Genomic DNA, 27,045 nt, shown 5'->3' on the forward strand with positions numbered 1-27,045 from the left:
ATATTAGAGACAACTAGAGGAAAATATAAGCCTAATGTTCATAACTTTAAATGTGAACAAATTAAACAATACAATAAAATGAAAAGAGTGACAGATTTGATAGGAAAATAAAACTCACAATCAACAGATTGTAAGAGACATTTAATGTTTAAATTAATTTAAATGTAAGAAACATTAGAAACATTTCTTAAGAAAACAAGGACATACATAGAATAAAAATGAGGGACTGGAAAGAAAATAATTATGCAGGAGGTGAATCCAAAATAAGCAGCAGTTGTAATCATGTTATCAGACAAAGCAAAAACAAATATTCAATACAGAAATAGGGATAAACAAGGAAACCACTAAAAGCAACCACAGACAGCAATTGGATATTGGATATTAATATTAAACTTAAATGCTCCAAATGCCTTAGGTTCAAAATTCATAAAAGAGAAATAAACTGACCCATAAGAAAATTTAGGGAATAACATAGTCATGTAAGGATATTGCAATGTACCTCTTTCTGTTTTTGGGAAGTATAAAAGAAAGAAAAACAAAAGAAAAATATGAAATTGAATAAAATGCTAAAGAAACTAATTCCAAAATATTTATCATATCTACTAAATGGAGCTGCCAAAAATCATGTGTCTCTCAGGACCACATGGAGCTTTTACAAAAATTACCATATATTTGAATGCATATGTATTGCAAGAAAATATAAAAATGCAGAAATACTCAACACATTCTTCACAGACCATACCATAATAAAAAATATTCATTGGTTCAAGGATCACAAATAAAGGAACATTTCATTAAAAAACAATTAATAATTATTCTCTCAGTGGAAAAATTGTATTTAAACATGCTTGAAAATAATGAACTGAATATTCATTTTAAGAAATCAGTAAGCTAATGAATAAAAGTAAAAGAGGAGATACTAAGAACTAAGGGAAATATATGAAAATCAGAAACAAAAAAAATGGTCAATGAACCAAATGAAACAAAATGTTGGTTTTTTGAAAACACCAACAAAATTGATAAATCTTTACCCAACCTGATTAAAAAGAGAGTAGGAAATTAAATCAATAAAAGAGCAAACCCATAATGTGAAATCATGGGCAGCTAGGTGGTATAGTGAATACTCATCTGGCCTCACACATTACTAGCTGTGTGACCCTGGGAAAGTCACTTAACTTTGCTTCAGTTTCCTCATCAGTAAAATGGTCTGGGGAAGGAAATAACAAAACTACTTCCATATCTTTGCCAAAAAAAAAAAAAAACCTATGGTTCACAATGTGAAATCACAAAAGAACCTACTATGACAATAAAACTTAGAATACAAAATAATAGAGAAGCATATTTAAATACCATAAAATACTGAAACTAACCAAAGACCAAAGAAAGATATTAAATAATACAATCTCAGAGAAAGAAATATAATTACCTGTGAAGAAATTACTTCCTGGTTCCAATGGATTCACAAGACAGTTTTATGAAATTTTTAAAGAATGATCAACAAAAGTACTATAAAAATTTTTGCCAAAATTGAGAAAGCACTTTACCAAATTCCTTTTGAGAAAAATATAATCCTAATACTTAAACCAGAGAGGGATAAAGCATGGAACTATAGAAAAATAACATCAATGAATATGACTTCAAACTTTTTTTTTAATTTTAGACTCAAACACCAGAACTCAAATACAAAATAGAGAAAATACAAAAGAAATGTATCATAAACTTAAATATTGAAACTTAAATATAAAGTAAGAAAGAAAGGAAAAAAACATGTCATGTGCACAGCAGAATATAGGAAAAGTTTCAGAATATATAGCAATAAATTTTCATTTCAAGAAAGCCTGTATGATAAGTACTAGATGTTGTGTTGAAAGTTTTCCATCTTTTCTTTCTAAGTTTTCTTTTGTTCTCTGCTGTGTACTTTTCACTTCATTCTTTTTTTCTCTCTCCCCGACCCCCATGCAAAGGTTACAATTAAGTGAGGATATATTTATATATAGATATTGATATATACATGCATATATACATACCCATGCATACATACACATATAATATACATACATACATATGCATATGCATATACTTTTCTTAACAAATTCTACACCTGATCTTTGTTTTTATGTTTATGCATATTTCTTATTTCCTATCCCTCCTCACTCCTCTAGTTTACTTTTACCCACTACCTTGCACTCCTATTACTTGGCCTACTCGTCACCGCCAAGGACCCCTCCCCTATCCTCCCTTTCCCATAAATCTAAACACTCTTCTATACCCCTCCTTTACTATTCCCTCACCCTCCCCTCTAAAGATCCCTCCCTTATCTTCCCAGTCTCATTGATCTCAAGACCCTTCTATACCCCACTTTTAACCTATTATCTTACTCTCCCCTCTAGAGATCCCTTCCTTATCCTCTCCCACCTCCCTATCCCCTTACCATTTTATTTCTTCTGAACTCAGAGGATTTTTATATTCTTCTAGATGTATATGTATTGTTCCTTCTTGAACCCATTTCCGATGAAAGTAGGTTAGTAAAACTACCAGCCCTCCTCCCCCATCTAATTCCTCTGTATCAGTTCTCGCTCTCCCACCTCATTTGTATAATTACACTTTCTAACTGTTCTTAGGTAGTTTTACTTTTTAAAGTCATATCATATACAGGTCACTGTGCACTTAAGAGAAGAACAGCAAATAGTCCCACCTTAATTATTGATACAGTCTGTCACAATCTTTCTTACAAACTAACCAATTACTGATGACAATCTTTATAAAAGGTAAATGGTCTGTCCTTATTGAATACCTTGTAATCAGTCTTTGGTATGTACCTTATGTTTCTCTTGGCTCTGGTATGACAAATCTCTTAAGTTCCATTTTTTTTGAACAAAGTCCAGGAAGTCTGGCAGCTGATTAAATGTCCATTTTACCTCAATTTTTTTTAAAAAAAATTAGACTCAAACACAGAATAGAGAAAAGAAAAAGAATTTGCTTAATTTTGCTGAGTATATTTTTACCTAGAAGCCCAGTTCTTTTGCTCTTTGATATATATACTGTTGCCAGATTAGTGGTCCTTTAGAGTCTCTGCTGCTAGGTCTTGTATAATTCTAACTGTGGCACAATCATATTTAAATTGTTTTTTCTTGTTGCTCTTAATATTTTATCCTTGAGCAAAATGTTTCAGAAATTGACTGTGGTATTCCTATGAGTTTTCCTCCTAGGATATCTTTTAAGTGGTGATCAATGTATTTTTTTTTCTATTTCTACTTTCCCCCTTTCTGCTCCAGGATAATATTCCATAATTATTCTTGTATTGTTATATCAATGATTTTTTTTTAATCATGGCTTTCAGGTAGTCCAATTATTCTTGTTTTCTTTTCTTGATCTATTCTCCAGATCAGTTGTTTTTCTTATAAAGTGTTTCACTTTCTCCTATTTTTTCATTCTTTATATTTTGTTTTAGTATTTCTTGATCTCTCATAACTTCGCTGACTTCCCCTTGCTTAATTCTAATTTTCAAGGTGTCATTTTCTTCCTTAAGATTCTGGATAACCTTTTTCTAATTGACTGACTTTCCTTTCACAATCTCTTGGTTTTTCTTGTATTTTTTTAATTTTTCCTCAATCTCTCTTATTTTATTTTTAAAGTATTTTTTGAGTTCTTCTATAAATTCTTTTTGGGCCAATGACCATTTGATGTTACTCTTTGGGATAGAAGATTTTTTTTTTGCTTCAGTATCTTCATCTGAAGACGAACCCTGAGTTTCTCTATTCCCATAATAACTTTCTATTGTTTTCTCTTTTGCCTGTGCGTTTTTTGTAGTAATAGCTTAATTTTTGTAATCATCTCTAGTCCTGGGGTTTGGGGGATGGTGCCTCTGGCCTCAGACCTTTAGCTCTCCCCTCTAGCCTGGAACCAAAGTCAAATTTCCAGCCTCTTGTAAGTGCCCACAGCCAGGGGCATCCTACCCCAATGCTTCTGCACTCACCAGGAATGTGCTGATTCCTTCTCACCACCCCCCATCTCTCTGTAAGCACAGCAGGGTCTGATGTTCCTTGTCAGCAGAAGTTCCCTCAGTCTTCCCCAGCTCAGACACTCAACTCCTTTCACTGTCCCAGGGGTGAAAGTTCCTATGACTGTGGGTGAGGCAGTCTCCCAACCCAGGCAACCCCATGGCTTGCTCCTTGTTGCTTAAGCAGACGTCAGCCTGGAGGTGTTTACTCTCCACAGGGACCAAACCACATCCTGAAATTTTCCTTCGAGTCTTCTCAACTGTCCCAGGAGGATCCCTTGTTGTGCCCCTATTCTTCTTCTTTTTTTTTCTATCACACTTTGTTAGCCCTGAGGTGTTATTTTATCTCTTTTGTGGGGGAAAGTCATTAGAGCCTCGAATTTTCTGACCTACTCTGCCATCTTCCCAGAATCTTCTCCTTAAACAATTTAAATAAAGCCTCATCAGACTAAGATAACTTTCCCAAGAAATTATTCATGATCACTAAGTTCAATTTATTCCAGGAATGCAAGTATAAGTCAATGTTAAGGAAGCAATCAACATTATTACTCATATTAGGATAAGAAGATATCAAACCACATGATTATATCAAGATGTGCAAAAAACAAGCTTTTGAAAAAAACACAACACTTATTGATGCTAAAAACCTATAATGTACAGGCATTGTGGGACTTATAAAACGTGATTATCTAAAAGCAAAATCAAGCATCATATGCAAAGGGAATACACTGGAACTTTCCCCAATATATTCTTGAGTAAAGCAAGGATGCCCACACTCCCTACTCTTATTTGACATAGTTATGCAAACGCTAACAATAACTGTAAGATGAGAGAAAGAAATAGCTAGAGGGGAGATAAAACTATCCCTATTTCCTGACAATCTGGTGTTCTATTTAGAAAATCCTAGGGAATGAACAAAGATACATATTAAGACAATTAAGAGGTTCGTTAGTAAGCTACTAAGAAAATTCTCTAGAGTAACTGTGTTTCTATATAAGAATAACACAATGCAAAAAGGCAGTAATAGAATTGGAAATTCCACTCAAAATACCTACAAAGTGCATGAAATATCTGGTGATCTATCTACAAATGTGATAGTATACTCTAATCAATTCAGTTACAATGTGCTCCTTAAATAAATACACAATTTAATTAGTTGAAGGAATATTCAGTGCTCATGGCTCTGCCTTGTCAATATAGTAAAAATTACAATAGTACCAAACTTAATTTACATTTTTAATGTTATATCAATTAAATTGTCAAAGGGATACTTTACAGAGAATTCATCTGGAAAAATAAAAGTTCCAGAATATCACAGGAAATAATAAAAAAGAGTTAAGGATGAAGGGAGAGCAGAATTTTCAGACCTTAAAATATATTATAAAGCAGCAATAATCAAAACCGTTTGTTAAAATAGATACCTAGACCAATGTAGCAGGCTAGACAGAAGAAAATCGATTTGGAATTACACAAATAAAGTGGCTAAAATTTCCATGCCCTTTGACCCAGAGATTCTATTACTGTATTACTATATACCCAAACAAAGCCATTGAAAAGAAGAAAGTCCCCATAAACATCAAAATATTTAGAGCAGTACTTTTTGTGATAGCAAAGAAAAAAAACGAAACCTATTAGGAGTTCATCAGGACAGGAATGAATGGGTAAATAAATTTTAGTACTTGGTTGGTTGGTTGTTGTCCTTGGTTCTCGAAGAGGACCGAAATGACTTCACTATGATGGAGTCAAGTTTCAATGTGTCTGACTGTGGCTGATCAGATCAATATGAGCTCAGAATTCTCTACCATAGGTCATGCACAAATAGTCCATGTGAACATTTGGGATGGATATTCTAAATTTGTGCATCCTGCATTTCCTTTGAGTTGTTTCAATTCTGCTTTGCTCGTAGAGCACAGCACCTTCTCCGATGTGGGAATTCCATGCTGAATGGTCCTGTGCCAGTGTCTCCCATGTCACACAAATCAACTCCAAAGTGCTTCAGAGAGACCTTGAGAGTATCCTTCTATCACTTCTTCTGACCACCATGTGACTGCTTGCCCTGTGTGAGTTCTCCACAAAATAGTCTTTTTGGCAAGCAAATGTTTGGCATTCGAACAACATGCCCAGCCCATTGGAGTTGCACTCTGTGAAGCAGAGTTATTTGGCAGTTTAGTTTGAGTAAGGACCTCAGTGTCTGGCACCCTATCCTGCCAGGTGATCTTCAGAATGTTCCTAAGACAATTCAAATGGAAGTGATTCAGTTTCCGGGCATGGCACTGGTAGACTGTCCAGGTTTCACTGGCATACAACGATGAGGTCAGCACCACAGCTCTGTAGAGCTTCAGTTTGGTAATCAGTCTAATACCTTTTTTCTCCCATACTTTCCTTCGGAGCCTCCCAAACACTGAGCTAGCTCTGGCAATGCATGCATTAACCTTATTATCAATGTGGACATCCCTGGAAAGTACACTACCAAGGTAAATGAACTTATCCGCAGCATTCAAAACTTCTCCATTTGCTGCAACTGATGGTTCCACATAGGGATGGTGTGGTGGTGGCTGATGGAGCACCCGTGTTTTCTGCTGCACAAGCAGCAGAGAAGTGATTCATACTTTGTTGCATCTCAGCTTCAGAGGCTGCATTGAGTACACAATCATCCACAAACAGAAAATAATGCACCGACCCCCTTTCCACTTTGGTATTGGCTTGTAGCCTTTTCAGGTTGAAGAATTTACCATCAGTGAGGTAGCTAACCTTGATGCTGTGTTCATCCTCATTGAAAGCATTTGACAGCATGGCTGAACACATCATGTTAAAAAGCATGGGAGCAAGCATACAGCTTTGTGTTACTCCATTGGTGACTAGGAAGGCATGAGAGCATTGTTCATTATCTAGAACTCGGGCAAGCACGCCATCATGAAATTGACATAAACCAAAGGGTTTACCAGTAGAAGAGTTCATTCATCTCTAAGAAGGCAGCATTTAATTTCATCAAAAGTAAAGTACAAGCAAAGCTTAGAGAGATGCAGGATTCTTGGCTCAGTAAAAAGGCAGATGAAATTTAGTTTTATGCTAATAGTAATAATCCAGAGCACTTTTATGATGTCCTGAAGGCTATTTATGGGCCAAAGACCTATGGTGCCTCTCAACTACTCAGTGCTGATGTAGTCACATTGATTAGTGACAAGGACATAATCCTAGATAGATGGGCTGAACACTTCCATAGTGTTCTCAACAGGCCATCATCAATCAATGTTGAGGCCATTGACTATTTACCTCAGGTTGAAGTCAATTCTTCCATAGCTGAAGCTCCAACTGAAGAAGAGGTTTTGAATGCCATTAGGATCCTTTCCTGTGGCAAAGCACCTGGTGCTGATTCTGTTCCAGCTGAGACTTACAAGGTCATACAAAACCTGACTAAAATTTTCCAAGTCATATGGCAAGAGGAGGTTATCACCCAGGAGCTCACAGATGCCTTCATTGTCCATCTCTATGAAGGCAAGGGAAATAGATTGTCCTACGGCAATCATAGCAGGGTGGGGTGTCTCTCTCTCTTGGTCATTGCTGGCAAGATTCTTACCAGAGTCTTCCTTAATAGGATGATCTTTCACCTGGAAGATGGTCATCTACCTGAGAGCCAATGTGGCTTCAGAAAGGGCTGAGGAACATTTACTCTAGTGTTTGCTGCCTGACAACTCCAGGAGAAATGCCAGGAGCAGAATAGAGGTCTGTATACAGTGTTTGTAGATCTGACCAAGGCCTTCAATATTGTTGGTTGTGGGAGCTTATGGAAAATTATGTCAAAAGTTGGTTGCCCAGAGAAGTTCAGCAGCATTGGTATTTAAATCCAATGGAATATCACTCTGCTATTAGAAATTATGAATGAGAAAAATACAGAAAAGTATAAAAAGATTGCCATGTGGAGCAAAGTAAGCAGACTGAAGAAATAATATATGCAATTACCACAACAATACAAATATCGAGAACAATCACAAGAAAAAGTAAATGTCACAAAATTGCAAAGAACAAATATGGTTCATAATAAGAGATATAGGAAGAAACTTCCATTTTATCCCTAAGCAGAGGTGGGAGATCCACATGTTTTGTACACTGCATATATTTTCAGACCCTTTTCTTCTATTTATCATTTATGTTGATTTTTCTTCTTTTTCTTATTTTTTGTTACTGAAATATTCTATTTGTCAAATTGCATGTCTTCCTGGGAGAGGGAGAGGGATGGATATGGGGGAAACTATGGTTAGGTAATTAAGTGTGAAACATCAATAAAAACTTATTTAAAAAAACAGAAAAGAAAACCTACTATGACAGTTTTAAACCTGTAGATCTGTATTGTAATCCCTACATTTCCACCTAGTTCCTGTGAGTAAGCCTCAGCAAGTCACATTATGCCATACAACTTCCTCTACCAAAGCAATGGAGTCTTGACCTTAATTTTCTGATCCATAAATGAATAATTGAACTAGATAAACTCTAGCGTGTCTGTTAGCCCCAAAATCCTAAGTCTTTTTTTTATTAAGAATGGCCTGATAATTTAATCATATTCTCAAGGTTTGTTGAATATATCATCCTGGGCCAAAAGGATATAATATATCATTGACTTCCAATAACCAAAACTACTCCTAGAATAACAAATCCTAATTTAAGGGTGTGGCTTTATTTAGTGATTCAAATGATCAGTCACCTAATCACCTCATTCTGGTATCTCAACAAAATGAGAACAACACTATTCTGATTAATTAATCAGTCAATTAAGATTTCAAGTTAAAGAGTAAAAGTCCTTGATCAGTTAAAAATCTTTGAAAGCTATTTGATAAAATGTAGTGATACTGCTGAACAAGGATATCCAGACTGATTGAAGGTATATGGTTATGCCTTTTGGGACTTTATACACCACCAAGACAGTTTGGAATCAAGGAGCAGATGAAATTCTTTGAGAAAAATTTCTTGAAAAATAATCTTGCAAGGTTGAGAGAAGGAATTTGGGGATGAGAGGAAGAAACTTTTTTTTTTCCCATTCTGCCACTGGGTGCAACCCCATAGCTGGCAGAATCATATCTGCTTAATATGCTAGTATTATAAACTGTGATGTTCCTTTTGTGTGTCACATACCAAAGAGTGCCTACTATAGTATAGATATAGGTATTTGATAAATATATTTTAACTATTTCATTGACAATTCTGAAAACTAACACAACTACCAAACTTGTTTCGTGATCATTAACAGATAATTAGTTTTAATAGACAACATACTACCACTTTCCCCCCATTTTTCTTGCATCTACTTTCCTTAGAAGGCCATGCTGGTATACATTTGTAGTGTGTTGTGTCACTACCACTAGAGTGTTAGAGTATACTAGAGTACTAGTGTACTAGAGTGTATTAGAGTACACGGCTGCACTAGAGTGTGCTAAAGTATTAGAGTGTACTAGAGTAAATGAGTATAGCCAAAAGAATGCTATTTGTGGACTGTTGTATTGAGATCAATGAAGCATGTGTAGATATTCCTTCCTAGGGCCAGTCCAAGGAACACCATGGGAACCCTTGTGGGGGAAGGGGAGGAACATTTGTCTTCTTCAGGCTATGAGGTGCTGGTATTCTGTGACCATGAAAAGTCTTCTAATGGATTGCAAGGCCAGATGAACTATTGATTCAGGGTCTGGTCACCCACATCTCTTTCCTCTGCCTCTTGACTCTGAAGGAAGAAAGCTGCTTTATTCTGACTCCCCAAGAGGCAGCTGGTGGAAGGAATGATGTCTGTCTCCCACTGGCCAATGGCGGTCATGAGCAAATTGCTACCTCTGTCTCTTTTGTGCTTGCTTCCAGGAGGAAGTGACAGAGAAGTGATTTCAAATGATAGTAATGAGTCTGCACAAGTGGAAGAATATTATAAACAACCCACATTCCAGTTATGGATCAGGTATACCAACAAGTATTAGTGATACCTATAAAATCACATATTGTTTTAGCAGCTTTAATTCACCCAGTTTACTACCTGTACTTTTAGCAATTGTGGGAAGACATATATGGCCATTGGTTTTATTACTGGTTCTTTTCTTGTATTCTGTCTTCTGTGAATTTCTGGTTGTCTGTACTGTTATTCTTCCCCCACCCTGCTACATTAGAGCTATTCTCTGCTGTATCTGACTTAGCAGCTCTGTATGGAGAGTTTGCTCCTGCTCTCCTCATATTCACTTTAAATCCCCTTTGATTAAATTTTTGGAACTCCAAAGAAACCTGTTATTACCATTCCTTTTTAGGTAAACTCCATACCTAGCCAAGAGCCTGTTATTTTGAGCCATCATTCAGAAATCAAAATTCCACTCTTAACACCATCTGATTAACCAGTTGTTTAACTTGTAAATTTGTTTTTCCCTTTGAAAGTCCTTTCTTTTTTATCTTCAGCAGTGATGAAAATAACACTTTTAACCACAAAGCATTTAGTTTCCTTCCCAAGGCTTTGTAATTATAGGATCATAAATCAAAAAACGGAAGGGACTTTGAAGAACAACTACATCCATCCCCTTCATTTTGCAGATGAGGAAGTTCTGAGGAAATTAAATCTCTTCTCTTTTCTTGTCCAAGGTCACAGATCTAGTGAGCAACAGTGACAGCATTGGAATCTAGCTAGTTCTCATGATTTTGAAGACACTGTTATATTTCCTATGATACTGTAGTGCCTTACCACTGATATGTATGTGTGGACGAATGCATGTATGTATGTATGTATATACATACACATATACATATGCATATATATTTATATTTTTGGCAGCATCCTTTCTTTTCCATATGGGAATCACAGGGGAAAAAAGAGCATTATCTTCAGACCTGATAATTCTTTTTCCCCATATTTTTATTATTTATTTAATATTTTTTAATTTTCAACATTGATTTCCACAAGATGTTGAGTTACAAATTTTCTCCCTATTTCTACCCACCCCCACTCCAAGATGGCATATATTCTGATTGCACTTTTCCCCAGTCTGCCCTCCCTTCCATCACCCCACTCTCCCTCTTATCCCCTTTCCCCTTACTTTCTTGTAGGGCAAGATAGATTTCTATACCCTGTTGCCTGTGTATCCCATTTCCAAGTTGCATGTAAAAACAACTTTTTTGAGCATTTGTTTTTAGAATTTTGAGTTCCAAATTCTCTCCCTTCTTCCCTCCTCACTCACCCTCCTTGAGAGGGCAAGCAACACCTGCATAATAGTCATGTTGTGAAAGACTAACTATATTTCCTTCCATCCTATCCTGTCCCCCTTTATTCAGTTTTCTTCCTTGACCCTGTTCCTTTTCAAAATGTTTGCTTTTGATTACCTCCTCCCCAATCTGCCCCTACCTTCTATCCTTCTTCCCTCTCTTATCCCATTCCCTCCTACTTTCCTGTGGGGTAAAGTACCCAATTGAATGTGCATGTTATTCCCTCCTTAAGTCAAATCTGATGAGAGCAAGATTCACTCATTTCCTTTCACCTGCCCCCTCTTCCATTCCAATAGAACTGCTTTTTCTTGCCACTTTTATGTGAGATAATTTACCCTATTCTATCTCTCCATTTCTCCTTCTCCCAATATATTCCTCTCTTGTCCCTTAATTTAATATTTTTTAGATGTCATCCCCCCATATTCAACTCTTCCTGTGCCCTCTGTCAACATGTATGTATATCCCCTTCAGTTACCCTAATACTGAGAAAGGTCTCATGAGTTACAAATATTATCTTTCCTTGTAGGAATGTAAACAAAATGGTTCAAATTTAGTAAGTCCCTTATGATTTCTCTTTCCTTTTTACCTTTCCATGCTTCTCTCGATTCTTGTATTTGAAAGTCAAATTTTCTATTCAGCTCTGATGTTTTCATCGAGAAAGCTTGAAAGTTTGGAATTTGGTGACAATAGTCCTGGGTGTTTTTTTATGGGGGGGGATCTTTTTCAAGAGGTGATTGGTGGATTCTACCAATTTCTATTTTACACTCTGGTTCTACAATATCAGGGCAGTTTTCCTCGATAATTTATTGAAAGATGATGTTTAGGCTCTTTTTTGATCATGGCTTTCAGGTGGTACAATAAGTTTTAAGTTATCTCTCCTGGATCTGTTCTCCAGGTCAGTAGTTTTTCCAATGAGATATCTCATATTGTCTTCCATTTTTTCATTCCTTTGGTTCTTTTTTATAATTTCTTGATTTCTCATTAAGTCAGTAACTTCCACTTGCTCCAATCTAATTTTTTAAGGAATTATTTTCTGCAGTGGTCTTTTGGACCTCCTTTTCCATTTGGCTAATTCTGCCTTTTAAGGTATTCTTCTTCTCATTGGCTTTTTGGAGCTCTTTTGCCAGTTGGGTTAGTCTATTTTTAAGGTGTTATTTTCTTCAGTATTTTTGGGTCCCCTTTAGCAAGTCTTTGACTTGTTTTTCATGGTTTTCTTGCATCACTCTCATTTCTCTTCCAAATTTTTCCTCTACTTCTCTTATTTGCTTTTCCATATCCTTTTTGAGCTCTTCCATGGCCTGAGACCAATTCATATTTTTCTTGGAGGCTTTTGATGCAGGCTCTTTGACTTTGTTGACTTCTGGCTGTATCTTTTGATTTTCTTTTTCACCAAAAAAGATTCTATAGTCTGAGTCTGAGTCTGAAGCCTTTCTCAATGCCTGCTCATGTTCCCAGCCAACTACTTGATCCTTGAACTTCTTGTCAGGGTATGACTGTTCGTAGAGTAGAGAGTACTTTTTTCCAAGCTTTAGGGGCCTAACACTGCTGTTTTCAGAGCTACTTTTTCTCCAGTCGCCACAAGCTCTGTCACACTAGTGCTCCTTCTCTCCCAAGAACTGCCATCCAGGACTACAACCCAGATCCAAGCAGGGCAAAGCAAGAGAACCCTGACTCTGCACCAGCAACTCAAATCCCTGCACTCCCTCTCTGATCTGCCACATGATTCCTCCCAGCGAGTGGGCCTGGGGCTGGAAACAACTGCCACTCTCCCTCTGGAGGCAGCCCCCAGAGCTTCCTGCTGTTGCCACCACACCACCTCCACCACCCCCAGGGCTATGTCTGGATCATGTACTTCTCTCATGCAGTTCCAGTAGTTTTCCCACTAACTGCTCAGTTGCCTTTGGCATTTGTGGTTTGAGAAGTCTGGTAACTGCCACAGCTCAGTGATTCATGGACCTGAAGCCTGCTCTGCCCAACTCCCAGTCTAGTCTGTCCTGGCATGGCCCATGCTGGGCTGTACTCTGCTCCTAGCTCAGTGTGACAGACTCTTCCCAATGACCAACCAGGCTGTCTTGGGATGGAGACTTGTTTCCATCTGTTATTTAGTGGATTTTGTAGCTCCAAGTGTCTGGAGGGATTTAGGGGAGAGCTTAAGGAAGTCCTGTTTTCCAGCTGCCATCTTGGCTCTGTCCCTGCCAAGATCTGAAAATTCTTGACAGCCTCTCCATTGCATTCTGTATATTTTTCCTGGGAAAACAGATATTTCTGTTGTCAACAGGTCATTAAATAACTTCCTCAGTAACCTTACTTATCTCTTCTTTCTCTGGTCTTTAATTAGATGATCTCTCAGCTGTAAGAAACTTTGGATTTTCTTAGTCATTCATTTGATTTCACATCACACTTCAACTTATTCCTCAGATAATCCAGCTCCCTGCTCTGTGAGATTGTAGCCAGAATGGACTTTGTTTTCTTTGAATGACTCAGCTTGCCTTGTTGAGCTTCCCTGGATGCTGGGGCTTGCTCTTCTGGGGCAGGACCAGAGCTTCCTGTGTGATGAGTCGTGGCGCTGGCTGAGGGGAGGTGTGTTAACATGGTCTACGCTGGGGGAGGGGCCAAGTCAAGAACCAATCGGCCCTGGTCGTTCAGACGGCGCTTGATGATGTCTAAAACTCTATAAGAGGGGAGAGGACAGCTTGAAGATCCTCCTTTCTTTTTCCGGTTGGAGCCAGAGACGCCTACAGCTGAAGCTGAGCTGCCAGTAGCAGAGCTGACTGGAGGCTAGTGGGTAATCTTCTTACCGTAGAGGGGAAGCATGTATACGATTTTGCCTTATACCATCTCGCTTCTCTGTGGCCTCCTGGTTACCCTTGTGAGGTGGACTTATTGGGCCTGGAAGCTTTTGATGAAAATATCAAAATGGGGATGCTGGTTTGTGGGATTGTTACTGTGGAGTGTAAATACATGCTTTAGTTCTCCTGCCTTCTGCCTAGAGAATTCCTTATATCCTGCAGTTCCGGACCTTTTAGGCACATATGAGATTCTCTTTGAAATCATAAATTCTGCCTTCCTAATATAGAGATAAGCCTTATTTTTGTTCTTAAACCCCAAGTATCCAGTGCTATTTCCTCTTCAACTTTTGTCCATTCTTTAATATCCTAACACAAATCACTATTTCCTTTTATATCTGCCCAAATCCTTTCTGTGCTCAACTCCATACCTCAAGCCATATCCCCTGAAGTTCATCTTCCAGTCTACAAAGGAATATGTTGTTCTCCCTGGTAAGTTGGAGAGAGGAGAGCTTCTCTCACCCTCTTTACCTTATTTTCTAGACAGTCCAGCTAGAACATTGAGCATAAATAGCAGTTACAGCATGTACTTGTCTAGAGTAACATTCAATAATTGAGAGAAACACAATAGGTAAATTATTATTTTTGTGTTCTAAGTAATCACTACACTAAATTTCAACATTCCCAGGAATTAATAAAAAGTTAAATGATACAGTTGGGATGGTGTTTTGCTATAGTCCTATTAAGGCTGGAGTTAAAATGAACCTGTTGGACTCTAGTGACTTGGCTATCTAGGCATACTCTGATTATATCATTCAGAAAAAAAAAATGTACACAGGATACCCCCTTATTCATAGCCACACAAGTAAGAGATTAGGTCACATAATGAGCAAAAAAGATAGCTCAGTGCTAAGCTATCTTAGGGTTGGCAGAAAAGAGATTTTGAGCATCTATATTTGAAAGACATGTAAGCATGTGCAAAGGGAGTACTGAAATAAAGTAGAGAAGGATAATACAGAGGAGAGTCCTTAACTCTGTAGACATCCTAGAGAGGAGGATCCAGGCTAAGAGAAGTCCCAAAAATCTGTCATTTCTTTCTCCAATTTCCATTCCTTTTTCCTGGCAATTTACAAACATTACATTTGCCATTTTTACTGAAACTTTTGCAGCAAAATGAATCAACTATCAACCAAAAAGAGGCCAGGGATTAACTAGAGATAGCTATAAGTGTCAAATTGGTCAGATAGCCCAACTTCTGCCTAGATGTGAGAAAATCTTCTCACTGGGGCTAGTGTGACTCATCTAAAAACCTGTCATCTGAAATAAATGCATAACTGAAGAGAAGGGAACCAAGTGTACCTTATGGATCATTTATTGCCCATAGACTTCAAATTAACTATTATAACCAAAAGTATCCAAATCGTATGTGTCCTTTTTATGTGGAAATTTTTCAGAATTTAAGAGAAAATGAATTGCTCCAAAGTTAAGTTGGATTTAGAAAACTGACTGTCACACCAGTCAAATCATTGTGAATGGACACTTTCACCTATGTGTCCTTTTTTGTAATCTATGACTTTCTTTTTCTTCTTCAATGAGAATAGGTGTCAAAAGGGAAGCAAAAGTAAAAGCAAAGTGTTCCTAAATTCTTATTATATATTCAGTGCTTTATTTTCACAGACTCAGTGGCCATTTCCATGGAAACCAAAGGAATATCAAGAGTAAGTGCTGGAACTAATTGAGTAAATAGATCGTTAGCCTTTGGTTTGTTTCTCAAGGCAACTGATTATTTATTTGTGGTTATTAATTATTAGCAATAATAAGAGTTTTATGTATCAAGATTGATTTAGTTTTATCTGAAGAGGAAAGAAAAGTGACTAATCTAAATCTTTATAAGTTACTTCCTATTGCTTGAATCCCTATTTTTTATTAATGAGTTGTCAACTAGGATGTTAAATTTAGATATTGTCCTCCATTCACAATGAATAAGGTTTTCCCATATTTTTAGAACTCTTTATGATTCTCAAAATGCTTCCATATACATTATTTCATTTAGCCCTTATAACAGGCTGTGAGGTATCATCTCCAGATAATCTTCCATATAGAGATAAGGAAACTAAGGCTCATAGATATTAAATATCTAAATTCAATTCAATAGATATTTATCAAGTATCTATTATTTGCAAGGCACTGTGGTAAGCATGGGGAAAACAAAGTTGTTTATTTTAAATCACGCAAAGGAATTTGAACTTTATTCAATGGGCAATAATAAGCCAATGGTCAGTTATTAAGATATGAAAATATTGAACTTCGGATCATTGTGTAATATTCAGTGAATAAATTAATAAATGAAAATGCTTACTATGTGCCAAACACTATGCTAAAGGCTAAGAATACAAATTGAATAGTTTGGAAAGTCCCTCAACTCAAGAACCTTACAGTCTAATTGAGGAGACACTATTAGACAGAAGAAAAGGTGTAGAAGTCCCAAACTTCCAGCAGTTGTTTAAATGACAAGGATTAGAGGTCTATAGGATACTTAGGTAGTTACAGTACCAAGTGGCAGAGGACTGTACAGCATAGAGGCAGAAAAGCTGATAAAACTTGTTTAATCTCTGTCTCATCAGATGGAATAGAATTGTTGCCTTCCCATTTGTTTTCTAATTCTTTGAGCAGTAAATCCACACGTGTGCACTTACACAACTGTGACATCTGCCACTGGACCTGCAGGATACTTTTTCTCTCTCAGTAGCTCCACCAAGAACCCTAATGATAGAGATCCCATTAGATTCCCACTTTACAACAGTGCACGTGCACTGCTGGGCTTTGCTATTTACATTGCCTCTGCATCCTAAGAGATGTCCAATTTTTCCACTAGGACTGGAGGTCTCAAATTGTCAAGGGAAGCAGCCAGATGGCTCAGTGTATAGAGCATTATGCCTGCAGTTAGGAAGCCTTGAGTTCAAATCTGGCCTCAGAAACTCACCAGCTGTGCCCATTGGCAAGTCACTTAACTTTCGTTTGCCTAATGATCCAGCATTTCTTAAACTGTTGGTTGTGATCCCATATGAGGTCCTGAAGAATTTGGCAACAGTAAAAGGTTTCTGAATGCACAATGATTGAAAATTAATTAAAAATCAAACGCATAATGAATCTGAGGTATTTTTGGCAGGGCTTGCCTGTGTTGAAATGCATAACTTCACTGCAGCATTGGTTCTGAACACAAAGCATGTGAACTTTGTACTGCCCTCAGGCTATACAACACCAATACTGCTGAAACTCCAAAAGGGGTCTTGAGTAGAAAAAGTCTGAGAAGCCCAGACCTAATCTACCAGAGAAGGAAATGGCAAATCCTTCCAATAGCTTTGCCAAGAAAACCCCATGTAAGGTCATGAAGAGTTGGACACAATTGAATAACTGAACAACAACAAAATTCTCAAAGAGCTTACTTTATAGTGGGCAAGATATATCATAGACATAAATGACAATATGAAAGATAGGAAAAACATCTTTAACAAAGGTGTAGGATATAAATAATTGGCATTTCTTTTTTTCTTGTTTGTTTTTTTTTGGCAGGACATTTGGGGTTAAGTGACTTGCCCAAGGTCACACAGCTTGTACATGTGTCAAGTGTCTGAGGCCGGATGTGAACTCAAGTCCTCCTGACTCCAGGGCCAGTGCTTTACTCACAGCACCACCTAGCTGCCCCATCATTGGCATTGCTATATATTACTAACAAAGCCCAGTAGCAAGAGATAGAAAGAGAAATTTCATTTAAAGTTACTGTAGACATTATAAAATATTTCAAAGTCTATCTGCCAAAACAAACCCAAGAACTATATGAACACAATTACAAAACACTTTTCACACGAATACTGAGATCTAAATTATTGGGAAAAAAAATCAGTTGCTCATGGGTAGGCCAAGCTAATATAATAAAAAGGAAAATTATATATAAATTAATTTACTTAGTGTCATATCAAAATAGTAAAATTTATTTTATAAAACTAGAAAAAAAATAACAAAATTCATCTGGAAAATCAAAAGGTCCAGAACATCAAGGGAATTAATGAAAAGAAATGCAAGGGAAGGTGTCCTAGCCATGCCAGATCCTAATTTGTATTATAAAGCAGTAATCATCAAAACTACTTGGTACTGGCTAAGAAATTGAGTGGTGGATCAGTGCAATAAGTTAGATATGCAAGACACAGTAGTCAATGACTATAGTAATCTACTGTTTGATAAACCCAAAGACTCCACCTTCTGGGTAAAGAACTCACTATTTGACAAAAAACTGCCGAGAAAACTGGAAAATAGTATGGCAGAAATTAGTCATAGATCAACATCTTACCCTGTATGTCAAAATAAAATCAAAATGGGTACACAATTTAGATATAAAGGCTGATCTTATAAGCAAACTGGAAGAGTAAGGAATAGTTTATCTGTCAGATTTATGGAGAGCAGAAGAGCTTATGACCAGAAAAGAGAGAGAGAACATGATGAAATGCAAAATGAATAATTTTGATTACATTAAATTGAGAAGTCCTTCCACAGACAAAACCAATACAACCAAGATTAGGAAGGAAGTAGAAAACTGGGAAATGATTTTTACAAACAATGTCTCCATAAAGACTTCATTTTAAAATATATAGAGAACTGAGTGAAATTTGTAAGAATACAAGTCATTCCCCAATTGATAAGTGCTCAAAGTATATGAACATACAGTCTTCAGAGGAAGAAATTAAACTATCATAGTCATATGAAAAATGCTCTAAATTACTGTGGATTAGAGAAATGCAAATTAAAACAACTCTGAGGTACCACATCACACATAACAGATTGGCTAACATGACAAAACAGGAAAATTATAAATGCTGGATAAGATGTGGGAAAACTGGGATGCTAATGTGTTGCTGGGGGAATTGTGAATTGATCCCACTATTCTGGAAAGCAATTTGAAACTATGCCCAAAGGGCATACCCATTATTGCCACAATACCACTTCTAGGTCTGTATTCCAAAGAGATCATACAAATGGGAAAAGGACCTACAGGAACAAAAATATTTATAGCAGCTCTTTTTGTGGTGATAAAGAATTGGAAATTGAGGGGATGCCCATCAGGCGGGGAGTGGTTGAACAAGTAGTGATATATGAATTTAATGAAATACTATTATGCTATAAGAAATGACAAACAGGCAGATTTCAGAAAAACCTGGAAAGACTTATATGAACTGAAGGGAAGTGAAGTGAGTAGAACCAGGAGAACATTGTATACAGTAAAAGCCATACTGTGAAATGACTAACTTTGACAGACTTATCTTTTCTTAGCAATGCAAGGATCTAAGACAACTCCAAAAGACTCATGATGGAAAATGCTGTCCACATCCAGGAAAAAAAAAAACTATGAAGTCAGAATGCAGATCAAAGTTTATTATTTGCTCTCTCTCTCTCTCTCTCTGTTTCTTCTTTCTTGTGGTTTCTCCCATTGATTCTAATTCTTCTTTACAATATGACTAATGTGAAAATATGGTTACTATGAATGTTTATGCAGAGCCTGTATCAAATTACATGCTGTCTTGTGGTGGAGAGGAGAGATGGGGAGAGAATTTGAAACTCAAAATCTTATGGAAGTGAATGTTGAGGACTAAAAATAAAAAAAAAATAAATTTAATAAATTAAAAAAAGAAAGTTAGGAAGATAGAGGCAAAGGAGGGCTATCCTGATGAAGTGTTCTGGGGAAATTTGGAATTGGAAATTGAGGAGAGGCCTAGAAATCGGGAAATGGTTGAACAAATTTAGATAAGAGAAGGAGTTATAACCAAATGAGATATAAAGTATAGCAGGAGGTAAAATGGATAATTTTTGATTACATGGAATTAAAAAATTTTATACAAACAAATCCAATGTAGCCAAAATTAGGAGGAAAGTAGAAAGCTGGTGGAATATTTTTATTGCAAGTTGCTCTGATAAAGGTCCCATTTCTCTAATATATAGGGAACTTAGCCAAATTAAAAAAAAATGAAAGCCACTCCTCAATTAAAAAATTTTTCAAAGGATATGAAGTTGTATTTTTCAGAAGAAGAAATCAAAGCTGTCACAAAGTCATCTAAAAATATCCTAAATTATTATTTATTAGAGAAATGTAAAAAAAAAAACCTCTAATGTACCACCCCATAACTACCAAATTAGCTAACATGGCAGAAAAGGAAAATGAACATACAGTCTTCAGAGGAAGAAATTAAACTATCATAGTCATATGAAAAATGCTCTAAATTACTGTGGATTAGAGAAATGCAAATTAAAACAACTCAGCAACTGCTGAGGGGATGTGGAAAATAGGTACATTTTGTGGTAGGGCTGTGTACTGTTTCAAACATTTTAGAGAACAATTGTAACTATGCCCAAAGCATTATACAACTCTGCATATCCTTTGACCTAGCAATACCACTACTAAGTATGCATACCAAAGAGATTAAAGAAAAATGAAGAAGACCTATATGTACAAAAACATTTTAACAGCTCATTTTGTGGTAGCAAAGAATTGGAAATTGAGGAGATGTCTAGAGATTGGGGAGTGAGTGGTTGAACAAGTTGTCCTATACAATTGTGATAGAATACTATTTTGGTATAAGAAATGACAAGTATAGTTTCAGAAAACTTGGGAAGACTCACAAAAACTGATGCCAAATGAAGTGCCAGAAACAGTTGAACAATGCACATAGTAATAGCAATATGGTAACAATAATAAACTGTGAAATTTTAGTTACTCAGATCAATGCAATGACCCATGACAATTCAAAGGACTTATGATGAAAAATGCTATCCACATTCTGAGAGAGAGAGAGAGAGAGAGAGAACTGGTAGACTCTGAATGTGTGTTGAAGCATAGTTTTTCACTTCATTTTTTCTCATTTTTTGTTTTTTGCTGCATGGCTAATATGGAAATATTTTTCATGTCTTCACACATATAATGGATATTACATTGCTTGCTTTCTCAATGAATGGAAGAGGGACTAGAGAGAGGGAGAAAATGTGGAACTCAAAAAAGAGAAATATATCATTTTTTGGAAAAAGGACATTGTAAAGTTGAATTGGTTAACTGTTGAGTTTAAATAGTGAAGGGAAGAAAGTGAAGCCAGAGGAGTAATGGCCTAAAAAAGTATTGGGAGACATTGAGACACAATGGTCACAATAGAAAAGTGAGTGGGGTATCAGGAGAGATGGAACGACAAGAAGTTTTGGACTGATAGAGGAATTTCAGAATTCACGATCAGGAAAGTGAAACAGTTATGTGTAATGGTGAGATCAAAGTGTGTGGTTATGGATGAATGAAAATATAGGTCATGGAAGTTGAACAAATAGGTCAAATTGGGAGGGCAAGCTGTCTTGGTAACTAGATGGCAAAGTGGTAGAGTGCTAGACCTTATATCATGAAGGCAGAATTCATGATTTCAAAGAAAATCGTATATATGCCTGAATGGTTCAGAACTGCAGGATATAAGGAATTCCCTAAGTAGAAGGCAGAAGAATTAAAGCATTTATTCAAGCCCCAAAGTAGCAGACCCACAAACCAGCGTCCCCAATTGGATATCCTGGCCCAATAAATCTGCCTCACAAGAGTAACCAGGAGGTTACAGAAAAAACATGATGACATTAAACCAAATCATATTTGTGCTTCCCTCCTCCTGTAAGAAGATTACCCACTGGCCTCGAGCCCTTGCTCAGCGCTCTCTGGTCCGCACTTAGGTCAGCCCTGCTACCAGCTGAGTCTGCTGCTTCAGCTCCTTCTGTTTCAGCTGCTGCTGTTGCTGTCGATGCCACCGTTGCTTTTCCTGCCTTCAACATGTCTCAATCTTCAAGCTGCGTTCTCTCTTTTTAGACTGTTTCAGATGTCATCAAGCATCCTCTGAGCAGCCAGAACTTAAGCTCCTACGATTGGCTCTGGTCTTAGCTTCACTTCCACATCGGCTTAGCACTTAGTAATTGGGGGTTTGGGGCAAACGTAGGAGCAAAGATCTAATTAGACCTTCCTTAGTTGGCCCCACTCCCTTAGTCGGCCCCACCTGGGGCCCTACCTTAAGCCTATTCAAATGGGCGGGAAAGAGCTTCTCATGTACTGATTGCCTTAACAGACCTGGAGTCAAAAGGTATATATTTAAATCCTGGCTCAGCACTTTACCAGCTTTGTGATCCAGGGCAAGTAATTTAAACCTAAGTACCTCAGTTTCCTCATCTGTAAAATAAGGATATAATAGCACCTGCCTCACAGGGTTGTTTTAAGGATGAAACTAGATATTTGTAAAGCATTTTGAAAATCTTTAAGGGCTGTTTTTACTACTACTGCTACTACTACTACTACTACTATTACTACTACCACTGCTACTACTACTACTACTACTGCTGCTGCTGCTGCTGCTACATCCTCTGCATACTCAAGTCTCCTCCTATAAATATAAGGGTTAGGACAAAGAGAAAGACTGTGAACCAAGCACTGAAATACTTGAGAAAGGGGGGAGATTGACCTGAAAACTGATAGGTGACTGTGGTCAGGATCTGGTTGGAGTAAAATATCTGCATAGAATGAATCTCAGAGGAAGGGAGGATGGTGAGGGATGGAAGTAGGGGCAGTGTAGAGGCTTATTCTACTCCTCTCGGGGGCATGAGAGAAGGTACATTCAGTACTGGAAGTGATGTGATCTTTTGTGCAAATGAGATATTTGTAAAGTGCACAGCACCAGGCATGTATTATTGTTCAGTCATTTCAATCATATCCTACTATTTGTGACCCCTTGTGGAGTTTTCTTCGCAAAGATTCTGGAGTTGTTTGTCATTTTCTTCTACAGCTCATTTTTTTTTCAGATGAGGACACTGAAAAAAGAGGGTAAAGTGACATTCCCAGGGTCACATTAGTAAGTGTCTGAGGCCAGATTTGAAATCAGGAAGATGAGTCTTTCTGACTTCAGGCCTTGTGTTCTATCCACTGCACCACCTAGTTGCCTAATCAATGCCCAACATATATGATGATGATGATAAGGATAATTATTACTATTATTATGGGAGTCAGGTCTCTGTGAGTGTGAAGAGTACAAGACAAGTCTAAGACGAAGGAAAATTTGTTTAGTTCCAGATGGCACTTTGGAAAGTGTAAATAAAACTGAACAGGGACCTAGAAGGTATATGGAAAAAATGGATAAGAACAAAGGAATGGGAAGCAACATCAAGGAAGTTGAGTGGTTTTCTCTTAGTCGACTGGAGATTTTTCAACACTGGAATTAGGATAGTAAGAGATGTACTGTTTCTTTAAAATCAGTGTTGTTTCATTAGCTGGGTGGTATATTAGATAGAATGCTGGATTTGGAGTAAGGAAGAACCGAGTTTAAATCCTACCTCAGACAAATAATGTCTGTAAGTATGAATAAGTTACTTAATTCCTCAGAGAATTCTGCATGAGAGGATATTGTTTACTAATGCAAATAAGCATTGTCTTTGCAAACTTCTAGTCTTAGGCTTGTTGGAGGTGCTGAGAGGTTAGCCCATCTAACTCAGTACTCAAGTCCCTTGGCCTTCTAGGGCTTCTACTTCCTCTAATGTTTGAGTTGAGCAAGTGGTGTCAGGTGTCTCTTTCAACTCTAATCTATGATCTTGTGACCCTACCTAAAGTCAAAGAGCAATTATTTATTAGAGGCTAGATTTTAACCCATGTCTTCTTGATTTCATGGAAAGCTCTTTATCCAATATGCCATGCTGCCGCTCCAGAGGTACTCATAATAGGCACTAAATAAAAAATTGCTGAACTTAATTGGATGCCACCAAATTTTGGCCTCTTGGCTTGCTAATTATTAGTCAAATTATTCAATCACTATCCATTATTCTTGACATGTGACCTGCCCTTCTTTTTTATTGGGAAACTGTTCCCAGAACATTTATACCCTTGACTTCCAGAGTGTTTGTTGCAATGATTCGGCTAGCAGCTGCTGTGGGGGTGAAAGACCACCACAAGCCCAGCAACAAAAATGCTGCCAGCACGGGTTCTCTTGATCTGCTTTACTAAGGAAAGCAATGTTAAGGGGTTAGCAATCTTATTTCAATCCTACATACAAATATCATTCATATAGTTCAGGGGAAAAATCCAGCACCCTGAACTTCAGAGGAAATGCAAATAAATTAGAAACATACATTATAAACAGACCAAATACATAGTTACAAAGAAACCATCAACATCTGAGTTCTGAGTTCCGCGTCTGAGGCTCTTAGAGCCGCTGTCAGAGTCCTGAGCCTCCAGGAGTGAAAGCCTCAAGCAAATAGCTCTGTTCTCTTTTTATATACTCTTTAGCCATTGTTAAATGTCATCTGAGGGAGCAGAACTCAGGCTCCTACTATTGGCTCTGGTCTTAGCAACTCTCCTTAGGACCCTCAGGGCTTCACACCCACTTAGGCTTAGCACCTAGTAGATAGGGGTTTAGGCCTGGGACTTTGCACCTAGTAAGGCTCAATCAAAGACACTTAATCATTCTAAAACAATAAGAAAGTCCTATCTTGGTTACCAATGCAGTGTTTTGCATTATCGGTGGGCTTCTCTCCTCCCCCACACACATGCCTTGAATTTATTGCTTTTAGTAGATTGAACTTAATGGTCATATTAAGCACAAACAAAATAAAACATTATACATATCCAAATCCATGATGATTTCTAGTCAGGATGGGAAAGATCATGATATGACATTTCTTTCCTTCTGGTGCACTCAGACAGATGTTGGCATTCATTCCAAGTGATTAAGCCTTGAACTCAAGATATTGCAGTTAAAGCTATTTAATAATTAAACTTTAGATTTAAAAAAAACATGATAATTAAGTGCTAACATTTACCTTTACGTTTTAACTACACTCTTTTTTTTTCTGAGTTGAATATCTTTAGTTTAAATTGTAGTAGCTGAATTTGGAGAAAAAAAACATAAAAGAGAAGCTGCTCTCTTTTCTATTAGGGGGTAGTATATAGAGACCTGGGTTCAAGTCCCTCCTCTGATACATACAGACTATGTAATTCTAGGTAGCTTAAAAAACCCAAAGGATCCATACATAAATACACGCATGGGATTAATAAATCCAAATAGTAGTTCTTTCTCCTGGCTACCTGCCTTGAGAGGCAGCTAGGTGACTTTATGGATAGAACACTGGACCTAGAATCAGGAAGACCTGAGTTAAAATCTGGCCTCAGGTACTCACTAGCTGTGTCAAGTCACTTAATCTCTGTTTGCCTTAATGTACTGGAGAAGGAAAAGGCAAACCACTAGTGTGATCGAAGATCTTCCTTGCCCATTCAATATGCTTCAGGTGGAGCTAGTTAAGGGAAGCTTGATTAGGAGAGGTTTACTTGTAGGCAGGCCCACACTCTTTTGCTATTAGCTGCTAAGCCTCAGGCCTACATAGGGTATATACCCTGTGCACCGCTATTAAACTGAGACTAGAGAGCTGCAGAGACTAGAGAGCTGCAGAGACCAGAGAGCTACAAGAAAAAGAAGAAGAGATAACTGCCAGAGAGGATGGAGAACTGGAAGAGACAAGAGACAGAAAGAGAACTGCAAGGATTATGAGAACTGCAAGGGCTTTCAGAACAGCTGGAGGAGAAGACACAGGCAAGCAGACAATTACGATTCATAAATGAGTGTTTATGGGAAGGCCCTAGCAGAAGGGAAGGTTATGGGAAGGTTACAGGATGGTTTGACTCTTTGCTGTGTTTTAATCTCCTTGCTATTACATTGAGGTGGACTTAATGTTTTTGGGATACTATTACTGCTATGTTAAATTGGGGTTATTAGTTTTGGGATTCAATCCTCTGGTGTCTGAATAAATGTTTTACTTCTTCTGCCTCCTATACAGAGAGTCTCTTATACTTTGAGATTCTGAAGTCTACAGGCATATTCATGGTCAGCATCTATATAATGAATCTTGCCTTACTGATATACCACTCCAGTTTCTTTCCCAAGAAAACCCTATACGGAGTTATGAGGAGTCACCCATGATTCAATGACTAAATAACAACTGCTTGCCTTGAACCTGGGGCAGACAGGGGAGGGAGGATGGAGAGTAGAGAGACTGAGTTTCCCTTTCCCATGCTCAATCACCTGTCATCCATTAAGACCATTTGTCATAAGTATGGTATGTAATTAGAAAATCTGAAACTCAGCTTACTTTTCTGATCAGTTGTTTCAACAATCCAGCTAGCAGCTTCTGTGGGGGTGTGAGATCCACCCACAGCCAACACCCAGAAAGCTGCCAACAGCACAAGTTCTTTTGATCTGCTTAACTAAGGAAAGCAAGGTGAAAGGGTTGACAAGCTTACTTTAATTCAGCATACAAATACCATTCACTTAGTTCAGAAGAAAAAGCCAGCACCCTGAACTTCAGAATAAAATACAAATTACAAATATCAACAGATAGACCCAATACAATTCATAGTTACCAATATCTAGGTTCAGCCCCGGAGCTCAGAACAAGGGCTGGCTCAGAGTCACATGCCACCACTACTGCGGCAAAGAGCTCCCAAGAACAGACAGCCAACCCCTGGTTTTTATATCCTTTTCAGTGTCAGGGGTGAGTCACACATGCGATTCACCCATGTGACCTAGAATCGTCACAGAGAGGTGGACTTAAACCCACGTGGTCTAAAAGCGTCTGCTCTCCCAGACATGTAAACTAGGCCCTCCCTGGAGCTAGCCCCACCTTGGGCCCCACCTTAGTTGCCAATCTACACTCACTAAGGTTTTACACCTAATAGGATTTTGGGCCTGGGGCTTAGCACCTAGTAAGGCTCAATGAATTACTCAAAGGGAAGAAAAGCCAAACTATTCAAGGGCACTTGTTGAACTAAGTGCTAAGGAGCCCATTTTGCTTACCAACACACTCTACCTCTTGTTCTAGGATACATTATCTAATCAGTCATGTATCCTAGAACATACATTGTGATCCAATTACGAAGGAAACTAAAACATATCATTCACAATAAAGCAAAACATATCATTCAGTGACATTCCCAAATATTGGTTT

Source organism: Trichosurus vulpecula, chromosome 6, assembly GCF_011100635.1.
Source record: "Trichosurus vulpecula isolate mTriVul1 chromosome 6, mTriVul1.pri, whole genome shotgun sequence".
NCBI classification, from domain to species: Eukaryota; Metazoa; Chordata; class Mammalia; order Diprotodontia; family Phalangeridae; genus Trichosurus; species Trichosurus vulpecula.